The sequence below is a fragment of the Dromiciops gliroides genome, chromosome 5 (genome assembly GCF_019393635.1).
Source record: "Dromiciops gliroides isolate mDroGli1 chromosome 5, mDroGli1.pri, whole genome shotgun sequence".
Lineage (NCBI taxonomy): Eukaryota > Metazoa > Chordata > Mammalia > Microbiotheria > Microbiotheriidae > Dromiciops > Dromiciops gliroides.
In genome coordinates, this window is record NC_057865.1 from 47,938,477 (window position 1) to 47,945,674 (window position 7,198).

Below are 7,198 nucleotides of genomic sequence, written 5' to 3' on the forward strand. Positions count from 1 at the left end.
GCTATTTATAAAACCAAAGTTCACCTGGAATGAACCATTTTGGAATTTGTACAGGAATTAAAGCTGGGAGAGAGAGCTACCCATCAGATGACAAGAGTCAGGATATACAATTAGATTGCCACGCTAGAACTTGGGGCTGAATCTAATAAAAGGAAATCCAATAGGATCAATATAAATAATAATAATAATAATAATAAATAATATAAATAAAGTCTTATGCTTGGGTTCAAAAAAATCAACTTCATAAGAACAAATTGAGGGGGAGGGGCTTGTCTGTCTGTTTGTCTGAGAAAAATAGAGGAGGCTGCAATTTCCACATGAATTATCAGTATGTCACAATAGCAATTGTGGACTGCATCAGGCATGATCATCTGCTCTCCAGGAAGGAAAGGCTAATAAATAGTGCTCCTCTCCTCTGTCCTCTAGACTCCACGCCACTTTTGGAGCCAGCAAAGTGAAAAGGAGAGCTCACCCATCCATGGAGGTCCTGGACTTCGACTGCTCCTCTCCTTCTAGACTGCTAACAGTACCGCCACATCCCTCTGCTGGTTCTTCCCAGCATGGAAAATGCAATCATTTCCCTTGGGGGCAGGATCGGGCTAGATCTGACATGGAATCAGGGTCCTGCCTTTTGCTGTGATCCATGCCACACACGGACCAAACAGCCTACTGGCTATCAACAAGGATACACATCACCTTATACAAATTTTACATAAGCAACACGGTCTGGCTCCCCCCCGGAATTTATTTGGTTTGCTATTCAGAACTACTCAAAACAATATTCTACCTAAATGTCTCTATTAGGACCATATTAGCAAAGAAACTACAGCATAGTAGAAGGATTATATACCGTGGCCAGGTTGTATTTGTGCCAAGAATGCAGAGTTGGCTTAATATGAGGAAAGCCATAAATATAATAAATCATTTGAATAGATGCCGAAAAGACTTTTGATCAAATGCAATACTCAGTTCTAAGCCCACCCAGTAAACATGGGATTAAATGGATTTTTCCTTACTAAAGTAGTAGGACTAAAGTTTATCTAAAACCAAGAGCAAACATATCTTGTAAATAAGAAAAGTTAGAAGGCTTTCTAAAAGGTTAGGAGTAAAGCAAAGATGTCCATTTTCACTACTATTATCTAATAGAATGCTAAAAAAAGATAACTGTAGCGATGAGACAAGAAAAAGAAATTGAAAAAAAACATAGACCAAGAGAAAGCAAAACCATCCCTTTTGCAGATGAGATGATGGTCAAGCTAGAAAACCCTGGAGAGGCAATTGAAATGCATTAAAACGACTAACAAATTCAGCAAAGTTTGGGGATGTAAAATGAATCATCAGAATTCTTGTACATTACCAAAATAAAACAAAAGCAAACACAGGAGAAAGAGCTATGAATATTTGGAATTCAAAAAATTTTGAAATAATAATGAAATATCTGGTAGTCTACCAAAATACCCAGGAACTATGGTTTTTTTGGGGGGGGGAGGGCAATGAGGGTTAAGTGACTTGCCCAGGGTCACACAGCTAGTGTCAAGTGTCTGAGGCCGCATTTGAACTCAGGTCCTCCTGAAAAAAATATAAATAAGTAAATAAATATAAAGCCAGTGCTTTATCCACTGTGCCATCTAGCTGTCCCCCCCCCTTTCCAGGAACTATGTAAATGCAACTCCAAAAACATTTTGCAGAAATAAAACAGAAGAGCAACTACAAGGTAATTAATTAATTGAGAGGGAGTGTAGGCAATCCTAAGAATCAGGAAATGCTTCACGGAGGCTGGGTTCAAATCCTGACTACTACTTCATATGGACGTGCACACAGATAATTGGGCCGTTTTCTTATACTAAAAGGACACAGTCGAACTCAGTGGTTTCTAAGAGCCCTTCCTAGCTCTGAAACAGTGATTCTATTATCTGTTTCTCTGCTCACCAACCTTAGGTCTGGGAGGGAGGCCGAATGAGGAGGCGAGACAAGGAGGGGAGGGGTCAGGTGGAAGCACACAGGTGGGCTAGTAAGGGAAGAAGTGCAGAGGTCCAGTTCTTTGCCGGGGCAGAAGCTGCAGATGAAATGAGAGCCACCACAGCGGAGAGATCTGCGGCCGTCTCTCCCCAAGAAGATTCGCTGGCTCCGCCGTGCGGAAATAACCCCCCACCCCCACTGAGATGGCTCTCAAACTGATCTTCTTCTAATGATACCACTTTTCTATTTAATCAACTTTAGTAGTTGCCTGTTAACCTCAGGATGGAATAGCTCCTGTTTGGCTTTTAAAGCCCTCTATAACTTGATCTCTTCCTACCTTCTCAAATTCCGTACACCTGACTCTCATCCACGCACTCTAACATCCAAGCGTTTCCCCAGGCTCTGCCTGACCCCTGGGACGCTCTCCCTCCTCATCCTGGCCTCATGGGCTTCCTCCAGGTCTTAGCTAACATCCTATCTTTTTCAAGAAGCTTTATCTAGTCCTACTTAATTTTAGTATCTTTTCTGTCATCTCCTATTTGTCCTCTATATATTGCATTTCTACGTAGTTGTTTGCAAGTTTTCTCTGCCATTATTAAGCTGTTATCTCCTTGAGAGTGGGGCCTCCCCTCCCCCCTGCTTTTCTCTGCATCCTCAGTGCTTAGCACCGTTCCTGGCACGTAGTAGGTGCTTAGAAATGCTTGCTGACTGAACTTCTACTTAGTGGAAAACTGATTTTTGATTGTGCCTCTGACATTGTTAGTGGCTGTGTCACCACGGGAAAGACATTTAACCTCTCTGATCTTCAGTTTTATCAAGCACAAAATGGAAAAATAAATACCTGTAGGTAGGATGCTTTCATTAGGAGAATAGGGCCTGTCTGCCCTGCTGCTTACCCCCCACCCCGTGGTTCCCAGAACCTTTCCATCTGCCCTGCAGCCACACTCTCCTATATGTGTTGTTTCCTTCAATTAGTGAACAGGGACCATCTCACTTTTCTGTTTATATCCCAGTACAAGTAGCACATTTGTTGTCATTCAGTTGTTTCAGTTGTGTCTGACTCTTTGCGACCCCATTTAAGGTTTTCTTGGCAAAGATACTGGGGTGGTTTGCCATTTTCTTCTTCAGCTCATTTTCTTCAGATGATGAAACTTGAGGCAAACTGGGTTAAGTGACTTCCTCAGGGTCACAGAGCTTGGAAGTGTCTGAGGCCAGATTTGAAGTCAGGAAGAGCCATCTTCCTGACTCCAGGTGTAGCGCTCTATTTCACCACCCTAGCCACCCTAAGTAGCACATAGTAAGTATTTAATAATAATTTTTTTCATTCAACTACTCTGTGTCAGGTATGATGATAGGCACTAGGGATAGAAATATGAAAGTGAGAACATCCTTGGCCTTACTTATATCCTACTGGGGGGATACGACATGCTTCCAGACAAGTAAATACAGGCTATATTTTTACAATAAATAAGCAATGGTTTTGGTAGGGGTTGCACACTCTGAGCTGGGCTCTAATTTAGGAGATAGCTCTTCAGTCTCTGAAATTTGAAGTAAGCAAGGGTTTCCTAGAGGCTAAAGTGAGGAGAGAGAACATTCCATCCACGGAGGACAATCTCAGTCAGTAAACATTTATTGTATCTACTATGTGAGGAGGAGTGTTCAAAAGGTACAAAAACAGAAGATGAAATGTTACAAAGAAGGAACAGCAAGTGGCCCTTTGGACTGGAATATCACTGGCCTAGATTGGATTGTGAAGGTTTTTTGTTTTTTTAAGTGAGGCAATTGGGGTTAAGTGACTTGCCCAGGGTCACACAGCTAGTAAGTGTTAAGTGTCTGAGACCGGATTTGAACTCAGGTCCTCCTGACTCCAGGGCCGGTGCTCTATCCACTGAACCACCTAGCTGTCCCGACCACTTAGCTGCCCATGTGAAGGTCTTTTAATGCCAAAAGGCATCCTTTGTACTTTATCCTAATGACAAAGGAGAGTTCTTGCTTCCTGATCAGAGGAAGGACATAGCTGGACCTGTGTTTGAGCAATGTTGATTTTGTAATGACGTGGAATCTGGGTTGTAGATGCATGAGAGGGCATAGGGAGATTAATTACAAGGCTATCACACTTGGCAAGGCCAGACACGATGGAGGACTGGGCTCTGGTGCTTGCAGTATGGGCAGCCAGACATTGTGATCATCTGTGAGAAATACTGAGGAGGTGAAATAATAGGGGCAATGGGAAGAACCAATTAGACTTGGATACTCATGATGGAGGGTAGAGTCTAGGGCGCCTCCCAGGTTGCAAACTTGGATAACTGGAAGGATGATTGGTGCCCTTGATAGAAATAGGGGAGCTTCCAAGAGGGGTAATTTTTAGTAGGAAAGATTTTTTTAGAAAAAAATGGAATTCAATTTCTATACTTATAAAATGAGCTCTGGGGCAGCTAGGTGGCCCAGTGGATAGAGTACTGGGTCTGGAATCAGGAAGACTCATCTTCCTGAGTTCAAATCTGGCCTCAGACACTTACTAGCTCTGTGACCCTGGGCAAGTCACTTCACCCTGCTTGCCTCAGTTTCCCCATCTGTAAAATGAGCTGGAGAAGGAAATGGAAGACTACTCCAATATCTATGCCAAGAAACTCCCCAAAGGGGTCATGAAGAGTCCTATGCAAATGAAATGACTGAATAACAACAACAACAACAACAACAAAAATGAGCTCAGTTTTGGGCAGGTTGAGTTTGATATGCCTGTAGGACATCAGCTGAAGATGTCTAGTGTGGAAGAGGTATTGCAGGTCCAGAGCTCTGGATGGACTCTCTCTCTCTCTCTCTCCTCTCTGCTCCATCCTCTACACGGCTGCCAAAGTGATATTTCTAAAGCACAGGGCTGACTGACCACATCACTTTCTGTTTAAAAAGTGATCATTTTCTTTTGCTCTGAGGTAAAAAATGCAACCTCTGACCTTTCCTGGCTAATCTCCTTTCCTTCACTGTACTGTGTGTTACGGCAGTGTTGCCATTGTTCCCATTACTCATTGTTCTTTCTCCCATTTCTGTGCCTCCTCTCACCTCCCTCCTCTCACACTTGAATCACTGGCTGGTTTCCTGCTTTTGGTTTTGATCACCTTAGATTACTGTGACTAGGGAGGAAACAGCGCTGTAATATGGGGAGAAGCTTTGGGCTGTTGCCTTTATATTTTTGCTTTAGATGAAGGAAATGACTCAGAAATCTCCTCCAGCCTTGGGAGATTCAGAAGGTCAGGAGAATGAGCCAACTAGAGGCCTGGACATTAAGGAGTCCAGGACCCAGCCCAGAGGTAGCTGAGCTGAGGACTCATCTATTTAGCAGCAATGAATGCCTTATCTGGAATTGACCTTAGTGACACCAGTGCTATGTAGAAATTGTGTTAAATGTGACTTTGTTCTCCCCAGGGGAGAGTCTGGATGGCAGAGGGAATGGTGTGTTCTCAGTAGCAAGAGTAGAGAGAGTGTGCCCTAAGACCCCAGGGATACATGTTTATTATCACTATGCCTTTGAAGTAAATATCCTGGTCAAAAAGCAAATTGGTGTTAAGTGCTTAAATGGAACTGGGGTGCTTGAAACTCACCAGTGGCTAACAGTGTGGGGGTGGAACACAAGTGGAGGGGGTTGAGCCAATATTATTAGAGAAGAGACACCCCCAATACCAGAACACACTTGCTAGATTTATGATAAATATGCTGTATTTTAAAGGGGGGACAGTAGTAACAAGGGAGGCCTCATAGGATGTAGCAGCTAAGCTTTGAGGGAAGCTAGAAATTCAAAAGCATAGGTGAGGGAGACGAAGCAGGACAGAAGGGACCAAGGCACTGAGATGGGACACAGAGCACTCTCCTCTCTCCTTTCTAGACCCTCCATAGTCTTTTTTTCCACTCTCATTGGGACTGCTGCAATAGCCTTCTAGGGTCCTCCTGCCCCAAATCTCTCCCCACTGCAATCCATCCTCCACTCAGCAGGCAATGCGTTTTGTCTAAAGCGAATCACTTCCTCCCCCAGTGTTTGGCATTCGAAGCCCTTCTGAATGTAGCCCCTGCTCCTTCATCTTACTGGCCTCCTTCCCCTGGAGGCCTTTCCTGGTCTCCCCAGATTCAACCCAATCCAATCCCATTTATTAAGTCCCTCTTATGTGCCAGGCAGCATGCTAAGATTCAAAAAATACAAAACTACCCCTCCCAAAAAAGAGATACAAAAAGAGGCAAAATACAGACCCTGCCCTCAAGTTTACAGTCTAATGGGGGAGACAACATACAATTGGAGTTAAGCAAAGCACTGGAGTGAAGATGCCACCTCTGCTTTCTGTATAAATTAGGCAGGTGGGACAGCGGATAGCATGCCCCTGGGGCTGGAATCAGGAAGCCGCCTCTTCATGAGTTCAAATCCAGCCTCAGTCACTTATTAGCTGTGTGACCCTGGGCAAGTCACTTCACCCTGTCTGCCTGTTTCCTCATCTGTTAAATGGGGCTGGAGAAGGAAATTGGCAAAGCACTCCTGTCTTTGTCAAGAAAACCCCACGTGGGGCCATGAGGAGTCAGACTGAACCACTGTATATGTCATGATGTATCTATAACTCTCAGCCTCAGTTTCCTCCTCTATAAAATGGGGGCATCTAAATCACGGAATTATTGGGAGGGCCTGCTGGTTTTCGCATTAGGTAAGGCTACTGCCGTTCTGTTGGGGCTCCCTCTCCCCTTAGACTGTAAGCTCCCTGAGGTCAGGGAGTTTTGCCCTTCTTGGGATCCTAATATTTTTTGACTGCTCAGCCTCCCTTTTGGCTGGGGGCACAGAAAAGCCCTCTAGCCTCTGCTCGCCTTCCTTCTTCGCCCACCAGCAGGTGGCGCGCCTCGCCCCAGGGATTCCGCCGGCCCCACCTGAGAAGAGCTGTAATGAGTTCCGAGACCGCCCCCGAGGGAGCACGTGTGACTCCGAGGGCGGGCCTGGGGCGTGGCCTCCCGCAGAGACCACGCCGCTCCGCCGCAGGGTGACCGTGACGTCACATAAGCCGACATCACCTCAGGCGGAGCCCGAGCAATCAGCGCGGTGGCCGCCCGTCAGGTGGGTGGCTCCACGGCGGCCTCCGAGAGATGGCTCCGAGAGAGGCCGTCAACCGGCCGCCTCCCCTCCCCCGCGAAAAGTAGTGCCTCGGCGCAGCCTCGCGGGGATCGCCCCCCCGCCCCTCCGGAAACATCCGCGGGCGTGCCTCGAAGCCGC